Source organism: Centruroides vittatus, unplaced genomic scaffold (genome assembly GCF_030686945.1).
Source record: "Centruroides vittatus isolate TY-2023 unplaced genomic scaffold, ASM3068694v2 contig_1832, whole genome shotgun sequence".
Lineage (NCBI taxonomy): Eukaryota > Metazoa > Arthropoda > Arachnida > Scorpiones > Buthidae > Centruroides > Centruroides vittatus.
Window position 1 is genome coordinate 916,547 of NW_027121128.1, and position 27,248 is coordinate 943,794.

At 32.6% G+C, this 27,248-nt stretch overlaps 1 protein-coding gene across 1 annotated transcript in view; it reads left to right on the top strand.

Moving 5' to 3' along the window:
- The window catches only part of LOC136969961 (transmembrane protein 268), a 364,695-nt gene that overhangs the window by 256,540 nt on the left and 80,907 nt on the right, over nucleotides 1-27,248 (top strand). The window lies entirely within an intron of this gene.

The window sequence follows — 27,248 nt, forward strand, 5'->3', positions numbered from 1 at the left end:
CAGAGCTATACGCTGGGTGTTTAAAGGTGGTGAAGACTTCCACCTTTCAGACTTCCACCCAGCTTAAAACTTTTTAATGTGTGAAGACTTCCATCTCTTTCCTGAACTGAAAACAGCTAGAAAGGCAGACGTTTGAGACTGCTTTGCTAGCTGAATGAACTAATGACGATCTTCAAAACAATGTTGTTATGGCCACCTCAATTCACTGGCGGCAACATTCTATGATAAGCGGATGGAAAAGCTCGTCCACAGATATGACAAATGCCTCAATCCTCACAGTGATTATGTCGAAAAGTAACCATGTTTGTACCTAACTTTTGGAAATAAATTCATTTTGTTATTTACACTTGTCTTTGTTTTATGGACCATCGGAGCTTGAAAAAAACCGCCCTTGTAGTTAGTATTTTTAATATTTAACTTACATAAATATTTATTTGTATAAAAAATTAATTTTTAACAAATATTTAATAAGAGGAGTAAAGGTGCGATAAAATTCTACATCTACATATATTTGGCAGCATTTGCACTCAATTTTACCCTTACAGAAAAGTTAGTCTAACTAAAAAGTGTGCAATCTAGCTACAGCTCCTTGTTCAGAAAAGAAAAATATGAACTCTGATCAATTAGTCTGGCTCGTTCAGAAAAATAGAGTACTTATTTAGAGCAGGGATAATAAAGGAATGATTCAAAAATATTTAAATTCAATCGGGTCAAAATAATTTAACTACTAAACACAAACACTACAAAGAACACTACATATTTAATAAATTAAATTGATGCATTTTGTATTTAAAATAAATGAATTATAACAAAATATAAAAAGATTTTTAAAAATTAATAAATATATAATAAATTTTCTTTCATTTAAATAAAAAAAAAACTAAAGTAAATTTAAAATGTGGGAGTCGACACATTTTTTCCGACTCCGACTCCTCTGGCCAGAAATTCCTCCCGACTCCGACTCCACAGCCCTGGTTTTAAGTATTCAAAATTTAGAAAAGTGTTTCGTATAACTAGAATATTCAAAGATATTTTATGAAACTTTTTAAAATAAAAACTGTTACAAGAAATCCTCGTTAATTCGAACTTGGATAGTTCGAAATTTCATTAGTTTGTAACTGTACTTTTGTTTCGGTGAGGGATATAGCAGTTGTTTGTTAAGTTATGGTAGGGCGATCTGTCTAGAGGGAGATGCCTTCCGGGAGGTCAGTTAGAATTTTTATAAAATCTAACTGACAACCTGTGAAGTTCTCACCGGACACGTGTTGTTTACCAGCAGTTTATACATATTATTATTATTAATAACGAAAATAGCGTTCTGTATATGTAGCCGTATTCCGTTTCTTTAATAAATTACGTCAATTACGTGGCATTTGGTATATTGTACAGAAATATGTAAATCTCGGATATTTCGAAACTCGATAATACGAAGTCACGATTATTTCGCCTTTCGAAACGAACGAGGATTTACTGTAATGAGAAATGGAAACCCCTTTGAAATAGAATTATCAGAATTTATTAAAATGTTCATTAGAATTAATGTGTAAAATAATATTTGAAATTCATTTTAAAAAACTAATATTAACAAATTAACACGAATAAACAGAAAACTTTTTTTTTAATTTTGATTTTATCAATTGTTTACGTTATGTGTCGCGATATTCATTAAATGTGGTAATTGATTTCGTAATTAGTAAATTTTTTTTGATTTAAATCGTAAAACAAGTTTTGTTATAAATTAATAATTCAACGACTATTATATAAAATTAATGAATTTTATTTAATTTGTACTGTACAATACATTAATTATTAAATTTATTACCCGCGATAATTTTAAATATGGCGGAGAAGAACGAAGAGGAAGAAAGAGTAAATGTTACATTTAATAAATTATTAATATAAAATTCTTTAATTTACTTCAGGAAAGTGTAATAATAATATTATTTATTGGGGATACTATAGATTACCACCTACGGAATTTCGGGACTTTGAGTATATATCTGAACTGAGGGGACCGAGACGAGTTCAACGATACTCTACTTTTAGACCGGAGACGAAAAATAAGAAAGTTATCATACTTTTTTCCGGCGATCGCGCGATGATCGGGAGTCGCGTCACTCTCTCCGCTAAGCCTATCGCGTGTTTAACAGGCAATCCGGCAAGTCGGCCATATATACCTTCAACAGAGGCAGATGTCGGTCCACGAGCACACCGATCGTCTGCAGTTATAGTTAAGTCCTTTTCGCACACCCTCGCAGTCGGCTAGTACTACGCGCCGCTATCGCGGCTTGTCCAACAAACCTAACCTATCCCTCCGGGAGATGACCGTCACTGCTAGGCGGCAGAAAAATCTGAAATGGCGTGGAATGCACTGTGAAAGGCAAGAAATCGTAAATATGATAACTTTCTTATTTTTCGTCCCCGGTCCAAAAGTAGGGTATCGTTGAACTCGTCTCGGTCCCCGCAGTTCAGATATATACTCAAAGTCCCGAAATTCCATAGGTGGTAATCTATAGTAAAGTCTATTTATTGGTTTTAAATTCCAGAACAGTTTTGCTTTGCTTCTGCAGAATTATGACAAGGATCAAATCATAAGTGAAATGGATGGATTGTCCAAAGAGTTGAAGTATATTAATGAAAATCTTATGAAATATAGAGGTAAATTATTCATAATTTTATTTTATTATTGCATATTTTACAATATTTGCTGTCTTCTCTTGTCTTCCATAACATACAATGAACACCTTTTTTTTTCTTTAACTCTTTCCACCCTGTGGGCATTAAGAGGGCCTCTTATAGCAAGCCCATTATGGGTTTGGCCAGACCAACAATGGGGAGGCCGGGAGATAAGGGACGGACCATTCCCCGAAAACTTCCTGGGGATTTTTCGACCCGTCCGGATTCGATCCCGGTTCCCTCAGAGCGTAGAAGGGAACCGCTCTGAGGGAACTCGGCCATCCGGCCCATACAATGAACACTAACATGTAAGTAGGAGAAATTTTAGTTTATTCTGAAAAAAGTACAGATATCCCTGGTATAAAACCGCTTTCACGCTTTCTGATTAAAATTCGCGGATATAATCTTACTTGGTTTATAAATTCTTCCAAAAAGTCAAAATTTTGCCGTAGTTTCTCATTTACATCGATAATGTTTTCTTAGATTGAAGTCCATGTAAAATTTTAGCAGTTCTGGAAGAAACAGAATACAAGAAAAAATAAAAGAAATAATTACAAATATATATATAACAGGTAAGCCCGTAGTTGCCCGGGCAAAAAAACAAGAACAGACATTAAGATTATTAGCTTATTTCTTATTTCTGATCATTCTATTGTATTATAGTATTTGATTCATATAACTACAAACGTTATCTTACGTAAGGGTTTATCACACCAAATGAACAATTTAACACATTTTTAAATTTCTTTAAATTGTGTACAGTAGAGGAATAAAGAGGAATTCATTTTACTTATTTTTAATTAAAAATGTATTAGATTGGTCACTCGGTGTGTGATATAACCTTTCTAGTTATATACCGTATATCTCGGCGGATAAGACGATAGTTGAATCATAAAAAAAGGCCCCCAAAATCTGGGGTCGTCTTATAGGACAGATATATAAATTGAAACCATTATAAAAAAAGACGGACAAACCGTAATTATTTACTGGTAGAGAGTAGGGTATGTTCACAAAATAGAATAGCCCATACGACGTTTTTATGGATAGTCAAAGTCATTACCCGAATGCCGAATCAGTGCAAATGCTTGCAACAATCGTAAGACAGTGCTGCCAGATGAAAGAAAATAAAATTTGTTCATTTGAAAAATTACAAATAGGACATAATTCCGTATACGCTATATAGTATTATTATTCAGATGATGATCGCTGGTCTAAACTAAATTCATAGGCCATTGATAGTTTGGGGTCGTCTTATAGGACAGATATATGCTAAAACTATAAAACTTCGACGAAAATTTATACCTCGTCTTATCCGCCGAGACTTATACGGTAAATCAAATACAGTACTATAGTATAATAAACATTGAAACGAAAACCATATAAAAGTAAATAACGTAGACTTTATTCTTAAAATACACTGTTGCCCATTAAAATTGGTACATTATGAAGGAAAGTAAATAGCAGAATCATGTTTATTGTAACATGTAGTGTAATGGGAGGAAGACATGATTAAATTGACATGTAATGTTGACGTACAGAGCATCCAGCATGTTGTACCTTTCATGCAAATTTCGCGTTTGTTGCGTGTCGCCTTCATGGTATATCAATTTTAATGGGCAGCAGTGTAAATTGAATTTAATATAAAAATTATATTAATTTATGAATAAATTAAGTAAAAAGCGATTTGTTTTACTTCATAAAATGCATTGAATTCTGTAATTTTTGTTTTCAGTTGAATGTGCTTTGTTAAACGTGGAAATAGCAACAATGATAGATCCACGCATACTGAATGAAAAAATAACTATGGCCCAAGAAATGTTTAAAGATTTAGAAGAATTTTTTAATCAAGAAAAGCTGTAAAATAAAGTAAATACACGTGCAGTTTCTTTATTTAAAGTTATAAAATATTAATAATAATTATATTTTTAAGTTACTTTGTATAAACGTAACATTATTCATTAAAAAACAAAACATGTTGAAGTAAAACCATAAGTTGTAGTTGTTAAATTCGTCTTCTATCTCTACGGTAGCCACGATAAATTGAAAGATAACTGAATAAATTTATTCTTATCTTAGAAAGCTGATAACAATTTGACTTTTAGCTTTCGGAACAGGACAAGTGACGTTAGAACAGCGGTTCCCAACCTTTTTTTTACCAGGGACCACTTTGCTTTCATTGTTGTTCTCAGGGACCACAAGGTTTAAGAAAAATAAACCGTGTCAATCTAAAAATAAACTTTAATTAAAACTTTTAACATAAGTAATCGTTAAACTCAAGGGTAACATGCTTTAACAGTACTATTATAATAGAAAACATAACAATTTTAGTAAAAATTAAATTCAGTTTGTATCAATATGGGAATAATAATTTAAAATGAATAAAAGTTTTAAATCTTTCGCAGACCATATTTTAGCTCTTGCGGACCACTGGTTGGGAACCGCTGCGTTAGAATAAGAAACATGAAAATAATTTCAATTTTTTTGAAGTTCTATATTTTGTAAGAATAAAATGGTTACTTTTTGCGAAAAATTCACTGCAAATGTAACGATAAATCTTCCGTTTTCCATAAAGTGAATGGCATTGATAACAAATGTTAAAAACAAATTGTGTTTGATAATTCGGTTTGCAGAAAGATGAGAATTTTACTTTGAGGATTCGCATCTTCCAAAGCTTCCAGAGCATACTTTCTTTAGTACTTTAGTGAGTTTTCATTAAAACTTTTTTATTTCGAAGTTTTAATTTTATTACAAATATTATACTTAATACAACTCGAGTGTTATTATTATTAAAGTTGTATTCATGAGTATTAATTTAGCAGGAATACGAATGACGTAGGAATGTGTACAAATGTAAAAGATTTAAAAAAAATCACGAGTTCGATAAAAGGGAGATAATATTATTAATTTCTAACTACTCGATAAGTAATAATTATTATTAAGTATTATTAACAAAAATAAATGCGGAAAGTTCTCTTGTAAGTTTAGATTCACGAATTGCAAGAGAAGGGGAAAGATTTGTTGATTTGGTTTATGATAAATTATATTATATTTTTATAAATTTGGTATTATAATTTCAAAATTAATCATAATAAAACTTTTCCAGAAATTTAGTAAACACTTTCTAATGTATTCAATTATCAGAAATTTAATTTTTAACCAAGTATCTAATACACTATTGTTTAAATAAATATATTAGATGATAAAAAATGCTATGCAATAACTTATGAAAACTTGATTGACAAAATTTCATGACAATGTGTAAAATAAAACAGAGTAAATATTAAAAATTTGAAAAATTCTATGAGTTTTTCAATATGCTTAAAGATGTTATTGAATTATCTTAAGTTTATACTAAATAGAACCAAAAACAAGGAAATGGATATGTTAGTATAAGGTAAATAGAGGGAAAAGCGCACATTTCGGAAAATCGCTCTGTATCCAATAATATGGGACACAACAAATATGTATAAGATATTTATATTAATACTGTATTTATACATGTAACCCAATAAGCGATAGTTTATCTTATAAAATACACAATTAAAATATATATGAAATTAGCGTCATCTCTCCTAAATAGAGAGGAGGGACGACGTATCTTGATTTTTCGGTATAAACATGGCGGAACAGTATAAAATTTACTATAAAAAATAGTTATTATCTTAACTTCAACTGTCATCAATGTATTACTGTTTGTTTTGTAAATACGTTTACTAAAAATATTACGCTAAATGCATAAATGTTCACACAAAAACGTTAGCTGTCAAAGTAATTCCTTTTTAAAATGCACATACCGTGGAGATTTCATAATGAATTTAACGTGTTCGGTCGTCTTCATTGTTCCTTGTCTACTAACACAACTGGTCCAGTATATAAACTGTTTTAATATTTAACACTTATTTCAAAATGTTTGCAGTATACACCATTAAAGTGGTTTTAATTAACCCTGTTTAAATTACATTAAAACATGGTTCTGAGATCAGTACTAGTCTATAGATTATTTGTGGTAAAGTTTTAGTTTTCTGACAGGCTGTATAACAACATTATATAGCTTATTAAATAGAATAACAGATTTATTAAACAGATTAAATGTTATATGTTATTTGTGGAGTGAAAACATACTTTAAAATTTAAAATAAAATACAGTAATTGAAATTAAAACTTTCAGTCATATTTTATAATAATTGAGAGTAATGTAACATAGTTCAAATTGCATATTCTAATGAATAATTATGTTGCTTTAGAATCATTTTATTCTAAAATAAACAACAAATAACGATGAAGTTGATATTTCTATTTATTGGTATTGTTTGCTGTTTAATAAATTTTTATAAATATACTTACTTAATTCTCTATAAAAATAATTAAATTTAGTTTATATGCATTACTTTCCTCATTTAGGAACCTTATTATTATCATCTCTTTCAAACACTTTTGAAGGTTTACTTTACATAATACATAAAGTTTGTGAGAATTGTTTTCTTTTCTCTTCACGTAATTTTAATTTATAAAAATGTTTACTCTGAGCTCCTGTTTGCAGTTCGTGCAATGCAGAAATCATTACACAAACTGCAAACAGCAGCTCAGATACTCTTTTTTTTTTTAGCTCTTTCCGCCCTGTGGGCACTAAGAGGGCCTCCTTTAGTAGGCCCATTATGGGTTCGGCCAGGCCCACAATGAGCCGCGACCGGATGGTGAGGGATGGGGCCCGACATATCCGAACGGACCACTCCCCGAAAAATTCCTGGGGATTATTCGACCCGTTCGGATTCGATCCCAGGTCCCCCAGAGCGGTAGGCTGCCACCTTGACCGCTCGGCCATCCGGACTGCTCAGATACTCTTATTTTAACAAGTATCTTCAAATTTCTTTTCTAATTTTGCATTTCAAAACTAAATAAATTTATTCTGGTACTGTATCATACGAACCATTGACATAGCTTTTTATTTTGAAACCTGTTTAGTTCCAGCCTTTTATATGTCAGAGTAACCTCTAAATGACAGGATACTCTATTTGAAATTATAAAAGGGATTCCGTGTCTCGAACTCGAAGGAACGTGCAGTTTACTGCACATACAGTACATACATAACACGAAATCTACACATTGACCTTGGAACTAAGGATCCAATAAGGCGAATCCATAGGAAACATTTGTGTTTCCTATCCTGACTTTGTGTTTATAGACCTTGCTTTCATACACCTGCCATCTTCCCTAGCTTTATATGATTTGAAAACTGAAGAAGAGCGGTTGGCAGCACTTCCGCCTTCATTTCCTATCCCTTTTCCACTCCAAAAGGAGTTCCTGCACTTCCTTCTCCTTTCTTCAAAAATTCACATCATAATTCGAACAGTACCTAGTAACTGTGTGTTGCTTACTCTATCGTCCTTAGGCTCCCTCGTTGATTATCCGGACCGGATACACATAAATAACCACAAAACTAATTTTTAAAAAAATCTTTGAATTTCAACACCAACCAATATAAGGCGTTGTTGTCGTTAATTGGTCTAATATTTACTCGATGGATATGGATTATCCTCTCTTTCCATGACTTGACAACTTCCGCACTCTCGCTCTCTCCCAAAAACACTCTCGAATGACCCTTCCGGACTGACCAATCACGTGACTTTTCTGGGAGTGCTATCAGAGATTCACTCGGCCATTAGTAGGCATGAGCGCTCGCATTGGCCACTTATTCATCCTGACAACTAAAAATTTATAGCATGCTCTATCTTTGAGGCATCTTTTTTTTTTCATTTTGCAAAAAAAAAAAAAAAAAAAAAAAAATCAATTGGTCATAGAGCAATAAAGATTGTTTAGTTGCCATGATGAATGGAAAAATTACACAATCACTTGTGCGCTAATATTTGGATTTGCATTTGGATTGAAAATTTAAAAATTGCCAATAATTTACCAGTAAACCGGCAATAAAAACGTCGGTAAATTTCCAACCCTAGTTAGAAGTGTTATGGCTCTACTCAGTACTATATTTCGCAGCACTCCTGAAGTGTCATTGCGGCATTTCTATTGAAAACCATTGGTCTTGATCCTGGATATATGAAGACACCGTAAATTTACATATAAATAAATAAAAATTTTAAACGCATACTGAACAATGTGAGTATAGCTTCTTCAAGACGGTCCAGTGGTAAATATAACAAAATTAAATTATAGACTGTGTTTTCAGCGGTCTGGATCTCAAGTTTTCTTAATCTGATCATGGTGATAATCGATTCAAATGTTTCATTCAAAATATTTAACTTATTTTCATTTACTTAACACTGGTTTAACTATTTTTATGCTAAGATTTTTGCATGAATGACGCCATAAATAAATCAAAAAAGACTTTTTATTAAACACGATAGATTTTTAAATAAGGGCACTGTACTGTACGTTTTACATTTTTAATGTCAGGTTGTATTCACATATATGCGCCATATAAAATTTAACAAGATAATGCCGGTGCATACTGTAAATTAATATTATTTAAGTTTATCAAATGTTAGAGATACTTGCATAAAATATCATAGAAACTGACATAAAAGAATTGCTTGGAAACCATCGTTAGATTGAAATAGATCTTCATACCATAATTATAAAGTACATTTTGAGTTGCAAAGTTATTCAGGAATTCAAAAAGTATAAAATAACAAGCATTTGGATAATTAATTTTGATGTATTGTTTAAATTATTTTATAACAGAGACAAATAAATGTTTATACATTATTCAAAAGGAATATTATTTGCAATTTAGCTTATTCTTAGTTTTTTCTTCACAGATCATAATTGTTTGCATTGATTTCAGATAAGTGCAATGGACATTAATAAAGAAATCTTTTCTGCATAATTCCATTAAATTGCAACGGCATTGTAAAGGATTATCTGAAAAAGAAATTATTCTATTAGATACTTCATAAAGAAAAATGTTCACATTAATTATTATATTTAATATTTTATTATATATTTCCAAAAAAATAATTAATTTTCACAACTCACCGAGCACAGAAAATCTTTTAATGTCCAGTTTCATTATGGCATCTGGTATGAAAATTAATTTGTTATTTCTAAGATAGACAACTTTTAAATTTTTCATTTCTTCGAAAAGATCTTCTGGCAATTCTTCTAGAAAATTATTGCTGTCAAAATATAATCTGTTGTAATAGTTATATAATTTATATTAGCATATACAGCCCAGCGAGCTAGAATACTTAGAGTGGCTGAAGCACGCCACATTTGAGGAAAATTGAATACACGTTCGCCATTTTCTTTTTAGTCAAGGGAGTGTGGCATTTGTATGTATAAAGGCAACCAGCTGGAATATTCTAACTCGTCGATAGTACAAGTCGTTGCCACCAAGGGCGCTGTAACTATGGTCATAGCCACTCTATGTACTATATTCTAGCTCGTTGATACAGCAAAACTTCAATTTAGCGCGTTCCTACTTTTTACTTTTCCTGCTGTTACACAACAAGGGAAAGTATGGGAATCGTATCAAATTTGATCCTCCGAGTCTTTTTGCAAATTTCCACGTTTTGAGACCTCCCGAATCCAAAAAAGTAAATAAAACAGCAAAAAATTCCGTGGATGTTTGTGTTTGTGTGTGTGTGTGTGTGTCTATTTTGCTTAAAATTTCAGGATGGGGTAAAGATTAAGAAACGAAATTTGACATGGTGGCGTGTATATGAGGGGCATTGAGGCCATTAAATTTTTGGTGGTGAAAGGTCGACAGGATGGGGCGATAGAGAGGGTCATATATCTCGCGCATGGGTAGGACTTAATGAAGATTTTATTCGTTATTAACATTTACACTCTTTTATAAAACTCACCCTACCCTCTAAATTAAGCTTTTTGCTCATTTTATAGTACAGTACTCCTCACTTTACGACCGAGTTCCGTTCCGACGACTACGTCGTTAAGCGAATTGGTCGATAAGCGAGGAGCTTGAGCCAGAATATAGGATCGTTGTAAAATTATACAAATTATGCAACAAACTTCAAATTTATTCATAAAAAGACTATTATAGTACACTATTAGCCTATTATAGTACTATAAGACAATTATAGTACGCGCAAGCCTATTATAGTACGCTTAGTGCGCATGTCACCATTCGCCACTGATCGACACTCAAGCTGAGAAAGGGGTTCCCTGAATTGCAGGTCGAAACTCGATTGGTCGTAAGTGCGAGTGATCGTTAAGCAGATAGGTCGTAAAGTGAAGAGTACCTGTAATAAAAAATAAAAAAGTTTTTAAAACAAATCTGATAACAGATGGCGCCACACGCAATTTTAATATTTGCTTAATAATATAAAAGTTTTTTAAATAAAAACTTATAACAGCCGGAAAAGTTACGCAACTCTCGTTGCTAGATTTTTTTATAAAAGCAACGTTTGTATTTGGGCATACAACAAAATGCACATCTAAGAAGAGCGTAGAGCGCCCGCTAGTGGCCGAGTGGTCTTCGCATCCTGAACAATGGGAGTTCGGTGGTGGGTTCACGCCTCGCTCGAATGGGCTGGCCACGTGGAGTTTTCCAGGTTTTCTCAATAGTCTAGTTGCCCTTAAAAAGATCTGCTGGAAGACATCCCCCTAGGCAGATCGCCCAAGTGTTGCGTTGCCATAAATTAACAAACAAACAGAAGAGTGTAGAAATTTAACCTTCGCTACAAGTTTTATATGCAGTAATTTATTATTCCACTGTACAGGGGCGCATTCAGGATTTAATTTGGGAGAGCAGAGTTAAACGGATAAAAAAGTTTTTAATGCGAATTTAATAAAATTCCCACCTTATGTGATCGCTAATTCATAAGTAGTATAGAAAAAGAAGACACGACACAATATAAATTAAAATAAAGAATTTTAATTAAAAAAAAAAAAACATTTTTGGAAAAATTTTCTAGCGTTTGTTCTTGTTTTTCTTTGGAGGTGCCAGGGTTCTTTGGCCTCCCTCTGGGTGCGCCATGACGCTCTACACCAGCGGTGGCCAACCTTTTTGGAAGCAAGGGCGCAATTAAAACTTTTCATGAACGTCGCGGGCGCGACAATATGTAATGACGTTGTGGCCAACCTGGCAACTTCTTACCGTGTCCCTAGATTTTTCCCTATGTCTCCCGGTCAGCCATTCTGACCACGTGCATGGTACTGCTGACACACACTGTACTAGAGCTCCAAATAAATTCGTTTTACCTGTTAAATTCTGTGTTTATTTCGTCTAGAACCCAAAACATCATATATGTTTATTGTGAAAGTTATTTTTATTTTTTTTAAATTCTTAATTATACTTTCTTAAATTTTTTTTTCATTTATTTTTTGTCATTTTTAATTTTCATTCTTTATTATTTTATTTTATAGGTTAAAATAATAATAAAAATGTGTAATAACAATTTTATTGAACGACATTTATTACATAATACATGAAAAATTAATGAGAAGGTTGAGACTGTATTTCGTGGCATAATTTTTGAAAATCAGGAGAGTAATTTGATACTGCTACTCTTAAACTATTATTCAAATTTTCATCCATATAGAGTTATTTAATAACTTAATAAATAATTACTTGAAAATTTCAATTAATAAATAAGTAATAAGTAATTTCAAGAAAATTTTGCTTAAAAGCTGGATCATGAAATTGATTAGAAATAAAATAAAAAAATTATTTTAATTTATCGGGAATCGTGTCATGGGCGCATAATAAATCGCTTACGGGCGCAGGGTTGGCCACCCCTGCTCTACACAGTGAAATGTTTTATCACATTATCTACTTTATAAAACATCAAAACCTCTGGTTCGGCATTCTTATTGCTACAATATTCTTATCTCTGGCACCGATTAAATAAACCAAGTTCAATTTTAGTAAAATTTCAGAAGAGATTTACAAAACTTCACATCAACAGCAGGCATCAACTTCGACGTAGACTTAATGTCTTTTATTTTCTCCATTAAAAATAGGTTCTCTGCGGTGGCAATTAGTTTCACCTTTGAAAACTTAGCCGCTGAATCTGACTGTCGGATTGAATTTACATCTTTGGACTCGGGGCACTTTGAAACATCGAGAAATACAAAAAAATTGGTGTGTTTTTTCCTGTATGTGTTAATATGATGGTGTGCGTGTGGGAGACAAGATTTTGTTCACCCACTTTGAACCTTAATAATCTCTATGCCTTTTGTCAAAAGTTTCTGAAATTTTACAGAAAGGTTTGTGTGTTAGGGAAAATGTCTCTAGATTTTCAGGAAAATTGGACCATTAGTTCGGGAGATATGGCCCTACTCCCTTTTTATTTCCGGAACCAATATAAAGAAGTAACGGTAATGGTAAAAATTATCATGGATGAAGACAAAGAATGCCAGGAAAGTCTAGCAACAATGCTACCAGTTTTCTTATATAGGTCAAGATTACGGTTTATTCCATTTTAAGCCTCTTAATAGTAGTTATTGCGTAGAGAAGGTTTATGAATTATACACAATGTACTGTACTTTACATAATTCTATGAATAAACTGGTAATTGTTTTTATCAATTCATACTACAAAAATACTTATATAACAACGGTTACTCCAATTGAAAATTTGATTTAAAATATAATTATTTAATATATCTTAAAAATAAATTTATAAAGAATTTCTAAAAAAGTTCAACCTACCTGATATCAATTAAAATTAATTCTGTAGCCGGATTAGGCAAATAAGATCTTTTTAAAGACGTCAATTCATTTTTATTCAAATTTAAGTTTTTAAGATTGCAGAACGATTTAAACGATCCATCGTCTATACGTTTAATTTTGCATTCGGTCATTTCGATCTTTTCTAAACTGTTAGAAATCGAAGAGAAGCTCTTATTGATACGCAAAACTTTGCTTTTTGTCACTGTCAGTTTTGTTAGGTGATGAAGATCCGAGAGTAAAGACCAATTCCAATTATATAAGTACGAAACGTTTTTCATTACGAATTCCTCTAAGCTGAATTCTAAACCTTTAAAAGGAGACGTTTTGCTCAAAGGAGGACCGAGAAATGGCAAAATTACGTTAGAAAATTCCATTCTGTTCACCCTGATATTTTCGAAAATATACTCTGGAAGGGCTGGAAAATGACAATTCTTCAATCTAAAAGTTCCAATTTTCCATCTGACAACTGATTTCATATGATTTTCAAATTCATCCATATCATACCAATCTTTGTAAACAACTAAGCGTTCTTCACATTCATCGAATTCTTCACAAAAAATTAAATTAATTAATAACAGAGTTAAAATAAATTTCATTTTTCTTCTAATATCCCTCTTTCTATTCTGAAAGCTCAAAATGTGGATTGTTATTACTTTTCTAAGATAAGAATATATTTACCTACTACCTTTCAATTATCCAATATATAGATAACAAGTGATTAGTTCAGTCTGAAATTTATTCTTCGCTCAGACATCTGTTAATGAGTGACATTTAAACTATATAGACGAATACAAATGAGAAAAAAAACAAACATTTTAAATAATTTATAATTTGTTAAATGAAGAAATTTGCATATAAAATATATATTTACAGCGTTTTTGTTTACTTGACTAATTAATAAGTTCTTTAACACCTTTAAACATTTTATGAATTAGTAAATTATCTACGAAATATATTCTTAAGTTGCATTATTTTTATTACGTTAAATTCAATTTCTACGAAGACAGCGGTTTAAAATTTATTTTCTTTACAATCTATGAGGTTTACTGAGTAAATTTATTCCTCTTTTATCAGTATTCTACGAGAGTCGATAATAAATGAAAGCCTGAAAATTCATCGGTTTAGAGAATATTCACTAACTATTTAAATCCAAATACGAAAAAATTAAATTTACATGTCGCTTTACAGACTCTAGACAATTGTAATTGTGTAGTTCACCTTGGTCCTGTTTTTAGGAAAAAAATTCGAATATATCTTGAATCAGGGTCGTGCCGTGCTATGATGGAGAGAAGCGGCCGCATCAGGCGACACCGTAAGGGGGGCGGCATAAGCAGCGAACTCAAAATATTATTTGAACCATTCAATAATTAAAAATTTTTACGCAATGCTTTTCTATATTGGTCTATGTTATTCCGATATTAATGTATACGATTTATGATTCATCGCACGCCTCTGCCTAAGTGCTTTCGGTACCCTTTGATTTCGGTTTATGGTGCAAATTTTCAGTTTTTATATGACATTTTAAATCTCAAGGCTAGAAAATTATTGTATCAGTTTCCAGTCAATATTTTGGATCGAAAATGAATCGGATATAAATGCAAATAATCTTCAAGAAGAATCACGTGATATATCCCGAATGCTTACCATATTCTAAGAACCTTTGGATGTTTAAAATAATTTGTGCCAAAATAACTTAATTACTTTGTACCCGAATACCGTTGTAGTTCTGAGAATTTTATTAATACTCCCTGTCTCTGTAGTTTTTTTAAAATATTTAACTCTTTCCACCCTGTGGACACTAAGAGGGCCTCTTTTAGAAGGCCCATTATGGGTTCGGCCAGGCCCACAATGGGGCGATCGGATGGTGAGGGACGGGGCCCGACATATTCGAACAAACCACCCCCCGAAAATTTCCTGGGGTTTATTCGACCCGTTCGGATTCGATCGCGGGTCCCCCAGAGCGGTAGGCTGCCACCTTGACCGCTCGGCCATCTGGCCTGTCTCTGTAGTTAGTGGGGAAGTTTTTCCAAATTAAGATTAATAAAAAACTACTTAAGAAGTTCAATAAGTCAAACAAAACTTAGAAATCGATCATTAATTTCTATTGAATCTATATTGGCTGCCACGCTAAACTACACATCTCTAATTAACGAATTTGCTAAAGTTAAAGTTAGAAGAGTAAAACTGTAGTTGATAGTTGATATCAATATTTTATAGTAGTTTATATTTTCAAAATAAAAATAGTATTCGTACATTTTGTGCAGTTAAAAAAATCCTAATCGAAGGTTATTTTAAAGAAAAAATATTTAAGAGGCGGCATTTCGAACACTTGCATCATACTGAGAAAATCTACCGCATGGCCCTGTCTTGAATAAATGAAAATTGCATAAAAAATCGTTTCCAAATCGCTAAACCTGGCAACTCTGTTCTCACGTTGTCACGTTGCCGGTTCATCTCTAAAAATGCGTCAAATCTGCGAAGTTTTTGTTAATACAAGAAGGATAAACAAAAGCGCTGTTAGCTCGCTCGCTCCTATTGGCCAAAACATGTCACAACTGAAGTATTTAAAATAAAGATTTATGCGCTATCATATTCTGTTACGGTGTCTGGATCCGTACTTTTCAACGAAAATCTTTATTTAAAAAAATTTATTTTAGTTAATAAATTAAATAAATATTTATAGGTATCGTTACTTATGCAAAATTTGATTCACTTTATAGAAAAAAAACGATCTGCATTTTGTAGCCGCACAAAGAAAAGCGAATAAAATAAACAAAGAAAATTTACCTAACTCACATTCATATATAGAAATTTAAGAACAAAATATAAGTCAGACGAACGAACGAACAGACGGATAGACAGCAGACAGGCAGATGAATAGACAGACAGGCTGACAGATAGTGAACGGACAAAATGAGAAGGTATATTCTGGCAATTTGAAAATTGCAACCCAATAAAGTAAATCACGGCTTTGGATTTGCCGTTTTCCGAGAAGCTATTATTCATCAGTTTAGTCATTCATTATTAGTCATGATTGAAAAATTATTCGACTAATATGCATTTCAATTCAGAGACTAATATTAAAATGTGATTGACCCTCAAAATTAAGCTTTTTTTCAATTCGATAATAATTAAAAATATAGGTTTTTATAATAAAATCTCTTAACAGATGGCGCCACACACAATTTTATTTATTATATTGTAATTGAAAATATCAATATACAAGTTATTTGATTATTTCTCACAATGATGTGTAATAGAAATGTCACAAGGCGCGTTTCGGGTCTTTGCCCCTCTTCTGTCGATTACAAAGAATCAAAAGATCTTTTCCCGTAATACTTTTGTAACTGTGAAAAAACAAATAATTCATCTAAATATTACATATACACGTATGAATTTATTATAAATTTTTACAATTTAAAAAATATTGGCTGCTTCTAAGCGATAAGCTGCTAAATAAGCAAACCAATGGTGTAGTCCGTTTCGTATGAAACGGATTATATTATTGGTTTGCTTAATTTGTTTACTAGTTGCTTGCTATTAGAATCACTCGTTACTTAATATTTTTGAAATAAATATCAAATTCAAAATTTCAATACCGATAAAATTTAAATATTAGTATTTTAAGGTAAAACGTCTGTGAAATTTTCAATAAATTAAGCATCTAAGAAATTTAAATATTAAATTATATTTAAACGAAAAGCAGCAGTCACTAGGCGGAATTGGAGTGAAGTAGAAGCCATTAATGCAATTTATTTTATTATTAAATTTTTAAAACTTAAATTGGTATGCCTATTTTCATATATTATAAATAAAATACCTAAAAATTAATTAATTTTTTTAAGTTTAATTAATTAAAGATTTTTAGTAGAAAGTCCACTTGCTGTTAGACCAAAAATGGCTGAGGCTGTTCACTTAAACAGCGCTTTTCAAGTAGTTGGAAAGCATCTAATTCTTATATTAAGTTGGTTTAATGTTTTGTAATTATTTCAGATTTTAAAAAAAGATGAAAGCGTTAAAGAAAAAGGAAGACAATGGTAAGAAATTAATTATAATTTTCAAATAATTTTATAAGTTTGTAAATGAACGAAGAGATTTTATATTGCTCTGATCTATTACTTTATATATAGACTTTTATTTAATTAAAATGTTACGTCTTTAAAGATTTTAAAATTCTTTTTGAATTTATTTAAATGGCAAATTAACTATTAAACTAAATTTTCATTTTAACTGCTATCAAATTATTATTTCTTTAATAACTCGAATCGTTTCGGATGCTTTGGTAGTTCTATGTTAAGTTTGAAATATGAATGCTGTAGCATACGTTACTCTTCTTTATTGATTTAAAATGCAGGATAAATTGTGTGACTCGCTCAAAGAATGGAAATAATGGCGTATTAATATAGAAAAAAGCATAGGAATATGTCACATAGAGTAATTTTGGGGGGCTATATCTCGCGAAGGGTCGCTCGTAGAAACATGGTTCCTTTGACTTTTTGTTCCTGTGAGTATGCTCTACAGCTCTGTTAAGGTCCCAAACGTATCATTCAGAGCTTGAATTGAGCCTTAAGATAGGGAAATTACAATTCTTGCAGATGCTCATTTTCGGTTACTTCTTTTATACAAAGATTCTGTACTTTAAGTTGTTCAGAAAAATAGTTACCAGGATTAGTATTTTTTTTCATTTAACCTAACTTCAACCAAATTTAAATGCCTGAAAAATGTTTATTGTACTGTATCTAGGTATTTGACTTTTATTTTGTAGTGGAATAAATTTTTTAACTCTGATTTTCAATAGTAAACCAGCAGATAATGAAGCTGAATCGTTAGCAGTCATTTACAAATCTATCAAAATTTCAACATGTATATAATTCAATATAGTTTACTGCGGTAAATTGATCATTATTATTTTCTAAGGCAGTGGTTTTCAATCGGGATGCCGCGAAATGGATTATTGTGAGAAGACAAGGCAACACTTGTGTGATCTGATATGGAGGAGTGTCGCCCGGTAAATTTTGTATTTAGGCGTTAGACACGTGGCCAGCCTGTTATGAGGCGCAAACCAGCGATCAACTATTAATGTTTAAATGGTATAATCAAGAATACTTAGATTATCAGAGTAGTGACACACGAGTCATCGCCGCATGTTCTGTCGACTGTCATCACGTGGGCTATGGGTTTACATTAAGAAATGGCGATTTTTCAGTATAATAAAGCATTTTAATTCGTCTTTTTATCCAAGAATATGACGGATGGATGAATCTTATAGGCTCGATAAGTTTTAAATCTCTAGCATTAGTATTTTTAAATAAAAAAATTAATTTTGTTTACTTATTAGAAAAGCTTCTAGATCGAAATTACAAACGTTCTTTTAAAGCAAACGTAAGAAATCAGTCAGTAGTTAATGAAATAGATATTCGGCTTGTCAAAACTAGTACTGTATTTACTAATTTGACAGGATTTAATGTTGTTGTAAGGTATGGAATCGCCAAGACGCGCGATTCCCACCTGTTTTGTTACAACGAACTTTCATGACGGAAAAGTCGTTAGGATCGGCCGGTAGAAACGACCGTTGGGAACTTCCGTGGGAAAAACCGTTAAGTTTCAAATCGTCGACCATCGGACGATTGGCCGGCGGGAAGTGACCGTTGGCGGCCGTCGCGGGAACATTCAAATTTGATTGGAGCAGTGTTCGAACGCCGTCGACTATTTAAGCTCGGATCGAGCTCGTATCGGGAGTTCGGATCGGGTGTGATCGTATCGGAGGTGATCGGATCGGATCAAGGGAGATCGTCGTTATCGAGGTGCTAACTAACTCTCTCGTTGGAGGTTACGTGTTTGTGTATTAACTTGTTCCTGACTCGGAGGTTTTGTTAATTACAAGTCTGTTTGTTCGTAAGGAGTTCTTTCGACGAATTTGTACGGGAATAGTCGGTTGTCGTTGGATTATTGTTTGTGCATATTTAATTGTAACTCTAAGTGGATTATTTTGTACATTTACTGTAAATATAAAGTTTGTGTTTTTCGTCCAACCGACTGAGTGGTTATTTTGAACATTACTGTTGTAATGTACAGTACAACGTACGCATGCTTATGCAACATGCAAAGATAAAGCTGGGTGTTGGACTGACGTAACTCCTCTCCTCTCTCCCGGAAAAGCTTTTGAGTGTTTTATTACTAATAGTCTTTTTGTATTGTTTTAATTAACGTCTCATCTTTGTACTGTAAAAACTATCCATTTTTTTTCTTTACTCGCTGGAGTAAAGATGTTTTTCTTTTCTTTGTGTTCAGCCTTGATGTTAAAAGTTTTACGTAGTGAAACTTTTAACATCAAGCTGTTATATTGAAGTACTTTAATATAATAATCAACCAAATAAAAATTATCATATTTGTATCTATATTGCAATATTGTATGATAAAAAGTAATTTAATAAAATTACTTTTTAAGTTTAAAGCTTTATATATGCATAATAGTTACATAAGTTCATAGTAATAGTGTATCAAGATCAAAAGGCTATGCAGATAAAATATAAAAATTTAATAAATAAACAATATGGAACTGTTACAAATAAAAATATATTTTGTTACATCAATAATCAAAACTGGTGTTGGTGAATATGAGGGATAGAATATGACTAATTTTGTAGCTTACTCGTGTATTTACTTGCATATAGATTTAAATTTTTCTTTTGCTTTTTATTTTTTACATGAAAGATATAAATCTTATCATAATTTTTTCTTTTAATTTATGGCAATTGGAATATGGTCATTTTAATATAGTTGTTAAATTTTTCTAAATAAAATTTTCTTATATCAATGTTTTGATTTTCCACCACATTATAATATTGGTGGAAAATATCTTCCACGTCTAAAAACATATCAAACGTTTTTATTACAAAAAACATGGAATTTATTTTAAAACTTTTTTAATTTCAACTAATTTTGAATATTCTAATAGGACTTTCTTTGGATCCTACTAATACATTTGTTCTATACTTGTTATTAAATAACCAGATATATTAGCGAGGTTGAGGCCGAAGTTTTAAACGCGGAAACGTGAACGTCGGACGTTCGGCGCCGCTTTCCTGTAAGCCTAGAAGTTTGACAATGGCGTTTGGAATGTCGAGCATGTTTCCACTGACTTTCCCTGATTCCACGGTTCCGAGTTCAGATATATACTCAAAATCCGAAATTCCACAATAGGGAGTAATCTATAGTATATCCAATAATACTTTTCTAAAGCAATATTTTTATATGTTTAAGGTTTGTGACTATTTCTCTTTCATCTATATAATTCATTGTTAGAACAAAACTACAGTACAGCTGCTACAGCATAATTATTACAGTACTCCAGCCAGATAAAAATTAGTGTTCCAGCGAATGAAGCTTAAGTTATTCTAACAAAATAAACATGCAAAACGTAACAATTTATGCTTAGTTAAACACGAAATAGTTCTTTAAACACGCACATTCTTCGTGGATGGACGGTTTTCTAAGGAGCAATAATTTCGGAAAAATTAGTAGAAAATTAAATTTTGGTTATATTTTGCTACCTTACACTAATTTTTGTACTTCTTTTTGTACAATACAAACAGTTTATATATATATTTTTCGTTTTAATAACATCGCTTAAGCGGATATCGGATCAAATGTAAACAGCTACGCGGCTAGATTTACCTATGGTGCCAAAATGGCGGTGCTTCCGGTAATCTCGAATCAGGGCATTTAGTGATGATGATAATAGAGGGAGCTGTCTAATAACGTTTGTTGAATTATGTAAATTTATCAATCTGACCGTGGAATGTGTTCGTGTGTAAATATGCAAATTAAAGTATGACGTCGTTAGTGAAGTTTTGTCGTGGAAATAGTGTAAACTTAATGGAAGTATTCTCTACAATTATTAAACAACCAAGTAATTTAAGTGAAATTTATTTGTAATTTTTTGTTATACAATACATTCAAAGCAAAAAAGCCCGGAGAAAGGTTTCAAATTTTCGTGTCGAATTTAAGTATGATAAATACGGGTTCCGGAAGAATACCGAAATGGAAAGAACTGGAGACTGTGCCTGTTGTTCCTGTTTCTAATATTAAGAAGAAAGAAGAAAGAAAAAAATGGGCAAGAAAGCAGAGAAAGTGAATAATAATAATAAAAGATCGTCAATATGTACTATGGAGTCAATTTCGGTAGGGAAAAACGTCGGAAAAAAGAAATAGATGATCAATAATGTAAGTGATAATTATGGTAATTTATTAGAATAGGTTTAGGTAAGGTTAGAAAGTGGGTGGGTTAATGTTACTTATGGCGACTAAAATGGTTGCGCTGCCGACTGTTCCTGCTCCCGACTGACCTCCTGGAGGGGAGCAGCCGGCAGGCCGCCGTGTGTTTAACGTCACTAGTTATTGATTCACGGTAGTTCTTGAACAAAGTAAAAAAAAAAAAGAGGAAACGTCTACTAAAGGCAATTTTAACGGCAAGCGACGCGACTCCCGATCGCGATAGCGAGGCCGACTTAGCGGAGAGAGCGACGCGACTCCCTATCATTGCGCGATCGCTGGAAAAAAATATAATAACTTTTTTATTTTTCGTTTCCAGTCCAAAAGTATCGTTGAACTCGTCTCGGTCTCCTGAGTTCAGATATATACCCAAAGACCCGAAATTCCATAGGTGGTAATCTATAGTATACCCTAGTGATGTATCATACTTGCCACTGCAATATACCAATTTCTCAGATACAAATATTACTTTACCATTTGGCATATACTGGCGTATATTTTTGTTATATGAATTTAAATGAGATCAAGTAATTGTAAAAGCCTTACTGTCCTTAAATTCTAATATTATTGTTAATTGTCTACTTGGACTTTACTTATTAATAGGACTTTATACTGGTGTTTAAAGATTGGCACAGTAATGAGAGTTAGTTCAGGAAAGAACAAAATTTCTTTATTATATCACCTGTAGTAATAATTTCTGTGATAATTACAGGTGATATAATAAATAAATTTTCGTTCTTTCCTGAACTAACTTTCATTACTGTACCAATCTTTAAACACCAAGTCCTATTAATAAGTAAACTCCAAGTAGACAATTAACAATAAAATAAATTGATCTCATTTAATATTAATGTTTGCTTAGCTATTCTTACTTTTTCCCTGGACAACACTGAGCATATCTGCTAGGCACTTATAAATATTAGAAATAGGCTTGGTTATATATATATAATCACTGTGAGGACCCGAACGGGGTTCGACTAAAAAGGGACGAAATTGGAGCTTTCCATTGTTTAATGGAAGTTTTTTCTGTTTAATTAAAACAAAGGGAAAGAACGAATTCGAGAAACACGCGACGAGAGAGGAATCAAGTTCTGTCGCGACGATGACCTCTCCCGCGCCCTCCATCGGGTTTCGAATTGGCACCAGGTGACAATGAGAGACCAATGAAGAGGCGATTTGGGGGAGGAAGATTATAAAATCGTCGTTTCAAGGACATTCGGAGTTCTTGGTCTTTGGTGCAGGTTGCTCCGCTACTGGGTTCCGGATAAAGTTTTACGACGAATTCTGGATCGTCGCTTCGACCTGGTCTCCGACCTCCGCTCCCAACGAAAGGCGCCCAGGTACATCGCCGCCGCCGAAAGCGTCACCTCAAGTCGTGCAGAGTGCCCCGGGGCCGACACCACCCTCCTCACCTTCATCGGAAGTTTGAAAGATCGACGGGACTATTGAACTGTTACACGGACTGATCCGCCCGTTGGATTGGTGTTACGCCGAACAAAAAGCATTTTTGTAAGCTCCTTTTTTATGTTTATTAAACGGTTTTTGATGGTAACCTGTCTCAGTGATGTCAGTCCATTCCCACAAGACAGTCTGACCGCTCGACCGCCGTAACTTTCTTTCTCTCCCGTCGGCCAACCTTACATCACCAAAAGTAAATTTCTAGTGCATTTATATATGTATGTTATGGACAAAGTGATTAATACGAGCATTATGAATAATGACCAAGTAAATCTGGCATTGTAATAAATTTCAATAATTTATCAAATTGACCGGTCATTATGAATACTGCCACCATCTAGTCGGGCAGAGTGGTGATAATACGTCAAGCAGTGATCATCCGACATACGCTACCCAATCAGAACTTACATCTTAGTTGCGCATGCGTATTGCATTTAGTACCGAATTTTGGGTGCGTTTACTTCTAAGCTAATTTTACCGTCAGCACGCTCAGCCTGTATACTTTCGTCCGAGCGCCACGCTCATTGGCGTATACTTTAGAGCTATGTGACGTCATGCTTAGCGAAATTGGTACGCTCGGAGTGCTAGCTAGTTCGTTGTCGAGCTTTGGGCTAATTCAATATGGCTGCTCCCACGAAGAAATTACTTTCTATACAAAGTAATGAAAATAGAATTATTTTTGGAAAAATAAACGGCAGAAAGTATTTTTATTGGTAAATTTCAATTATTTGTTGTATAAAATGTTTACAATAATCTTTCTATATTGTGTAAGGTTCAATAGCTTTAGATGACTTTTTTTCATAAAAAATTAAGTTCGACTCATTGTTTATGATTAAAAATGAAGTTTACCTTATACGCGTTTGGAATCTTCAGAAATGTTATGTTCAGAGCGTCAAATAAATCGTAAAGAAATGAACAGCATCAATAATAATCCAAAACTACATAAGTTCGTATAAAGGAGACTTTCAAAAGATTCTCTTGTAAGTGCTGTTTAAAATCGGTTGGATTATAAAAAGATAGTCTCTTCAATAAAAATTTCTATCTTTTTTATTTGGCTTTTCTTTTTTCTTCTTTCATTTTTTCTACAATTATATCCACAACAAGGTCATCCTCGTCTGATTCAAAATAAAGTAGTTCTACCTGTAACGCAACATTTAAAATAGCAGCTTTGACAATATTATTTGCAGGAAATCTCCATATTTTTTGTTAGCGTTCGCGTTTACTTTCGAACTGGACATGTAACGACGAATACACATGCTAATGACGTCCCTTCCGGTGTTCAGAAGTAGCACTATTAGCTCAAAAGTAAACGCACCCTTTGTGTGACCAGTAGTTAATCTTTCTTCTTTGACAAAAGTAACGATCATGGAGGAATCATTAAGTGATATGAATAATCGCTTCAACAAGGAAAAAGGTGACAACAATCAAATTTTTACAAAATCAGCGTATTTGTCAATGATACAAAAAGCGAGAGAGTCAAAAATGAAAGTTACTTCAAAGTTACCGGAAGAATATTAGTTAATAGTACTTTGAAATATTTATCTTTTGTAAATTATTTCAAACTGAAATAAGTGGAGTTTTTTTAAGCAAATTTAAAATTCGGTACTAAACACGATACACACACGTGACTGAGTGCCCATTGGCTAGCGTATGTCGGATGATCACTCCTGAACTTATCATCACTTTGCCCGACTAGGTGACAGCAGTATTCATAATGACCGGTCAATTTGATAAATTAATCAATATTTATCTCACTTCGCGCCCTTTTTGGTCATTATTTATCCATAATGCCCGATTAATCACTTTGTCCATAACACACACACACACACATATATATATATATATATATATATACACAGTAAGACCCCGCTTAACGCTGTTTCGGTATTTACGCGGTAGTATTGGAATTACCCGAGATCGCACGCAGTGTTGGGATCAAGACGTAATATCAAATTTTAAAAAGCTTTTCAAAGCTTATTATCTACGGCGGACATTCCGACAACTGATTGATTGATTAAAACAGATGGAGCAGATAAACAATCCATTAGAGATTTTTGGAAAAACTATAATATCATGGATGCTGTAGACCAGTGTTTCTCAAACTTTTTGGACCGCGACCCCCTTCTGCACTTAAAAATTTCAAAGGACCCCGAAGAATTAGTATGTGTCAAAAAACATCCCGGAGGGAGGGAGTTAGGCTCGTATTTAAATATTTATATGTGCAATTTATTTAAGTAAAAATTATTTTATATATTTTTTATTTCTATTATTTCTAAACATGAATCCATAGTAAATTTATAAAATATTTGAAAAAATTGATCTGGCATCAATTTTTCAGCGACTCCCCAAATATTTTTCACGACCCCCACTTTGATGTTGTCTACAGCAGTGATTCTCAATCTTTCCTGGAATGAGGTGACCGAGAAATGTTTTGAAAGGAGTATGGAAGAAAGTATGGCCGGAGTTAAGCAAGGATGTTGACACAAGAGAATCCATTGTTGATGTCGACGAAATTGTCAAGCTAGCTAATGAAACAGGGTTGGATAATATAAATGCGCAGGATATTGAAGAATTATTGCAAGTTACAACTGGAGGGAGTTTTTCTAACGACGATCTTAAAGAATCAGTTGACCAACAGGTGTATGAAGATGACGAAATTAGCGTTTCTAAAGATGAGGAACAAAAGGAACTTTCAACGGATTTTCTAAAAAACGTTTAGCCAGTATAACGGAAATAATGGATCAGTTTATACAAAATTATTTCAATTTTGATAGAAGTTCAAAGGCAAGATGAAGTGTCATGGATGCGATGTCTTGCTATCGACAACTGCTTGCTGAACGAAACAGGAAACGGCAAACGACGTTAGATGACTTCTTCACAAAGAAACAAAAATGTCAAATGAGGAAGAACCTGATCATAAACATAACTTCTTTATTCGAACTTTTTTTTTATTTTCATGAATGTTTTATGAATAAATATCGATATTAGCAATAAGTAAGTCTATAATTAATGTAATAAAAAAGTATTTAACAATAAATGTTACAAAATAAAACAAAAAAACAAACTGATATAAATTTTCCTATTCTCTGTTCTGTTTCACGTATCCCCCTTATTTACATGTTAAGATGACCCCGTTTAACGCTGTTTCGTTTAGCGCTCTGTCATCTAGGAACGCATCCCCCCGCGTTAAGCGGGGTCTTACTGTATATCATAATCATAAACTGCTTAAATACGAAATAGTTTGATTCAATCAAAGTTTACTTGTATTATTTTTTTTAACAAAACAATATTCTTAAAACTACTACAAAGATTTTAATTAAACATTCATTTTTTTTTCTAGATGTTGTATTATATTTATCTCCTATAAGAAATGAATGTGAAATTTGTAATACTAGGTTTGAAGTATCAAATCGCTATGGAACATACACTTGTGATTCGTGCGCTCTATTTTTTGAACTATATGTATGTTATGCAGAAGAAATAATCTGTTGTAAAACTCGGAGTGGAAAATGTACAATCGACAGGTCAGTCCTCCGTGGTGAGGAATTTTGCAAATTTTGTCGTTTAAACAAATGCTACGATGTCAAATTAAATTACGAAATAATCACAAGTAAGTGGAACTACGATTATAAATTGTAAAATGGACTTGGAAAAGTCATAGCATGAAACTATTGATGTTTATTATTAGACGATCCAAACTTTATTGAAGGACACTCATCTGTTTGTGAAAAAGATATTCAGGTAAATCACTTAAAATTCTTATAAAATTTGAAAGAAAATTTGTTTACGAATTAATTGAAAACAATTTTAAATATTACGGTATGAGGAGAATATTTTGGTAAATATTAATAAACTTACACCCAATTTTGATGCTGAAAGAGTCGAATCGTGGAATTGAAACGGATTTCCATTAAAATATTTAAATTGAAAAGATACGTAGACCTGTATTTTACTTTGTATTTTGTATAAAATTAAATAGGCTTTTTAATCCAAGTAAATCAAAGATGCTGCTACTTATATCAATCCTTTCAATATGTGGATTTTTTTATAGGTCCATGAATTGTTCCTTGGGCACAATTTCCTACATAGCACTTCAACAGATGTCTTTTCTTCAGATATATATAACCCGTTCAAGTGAGACGTATGTAAAATAACAATTACATTTCGATGAAATGTTTTAAAAAAAT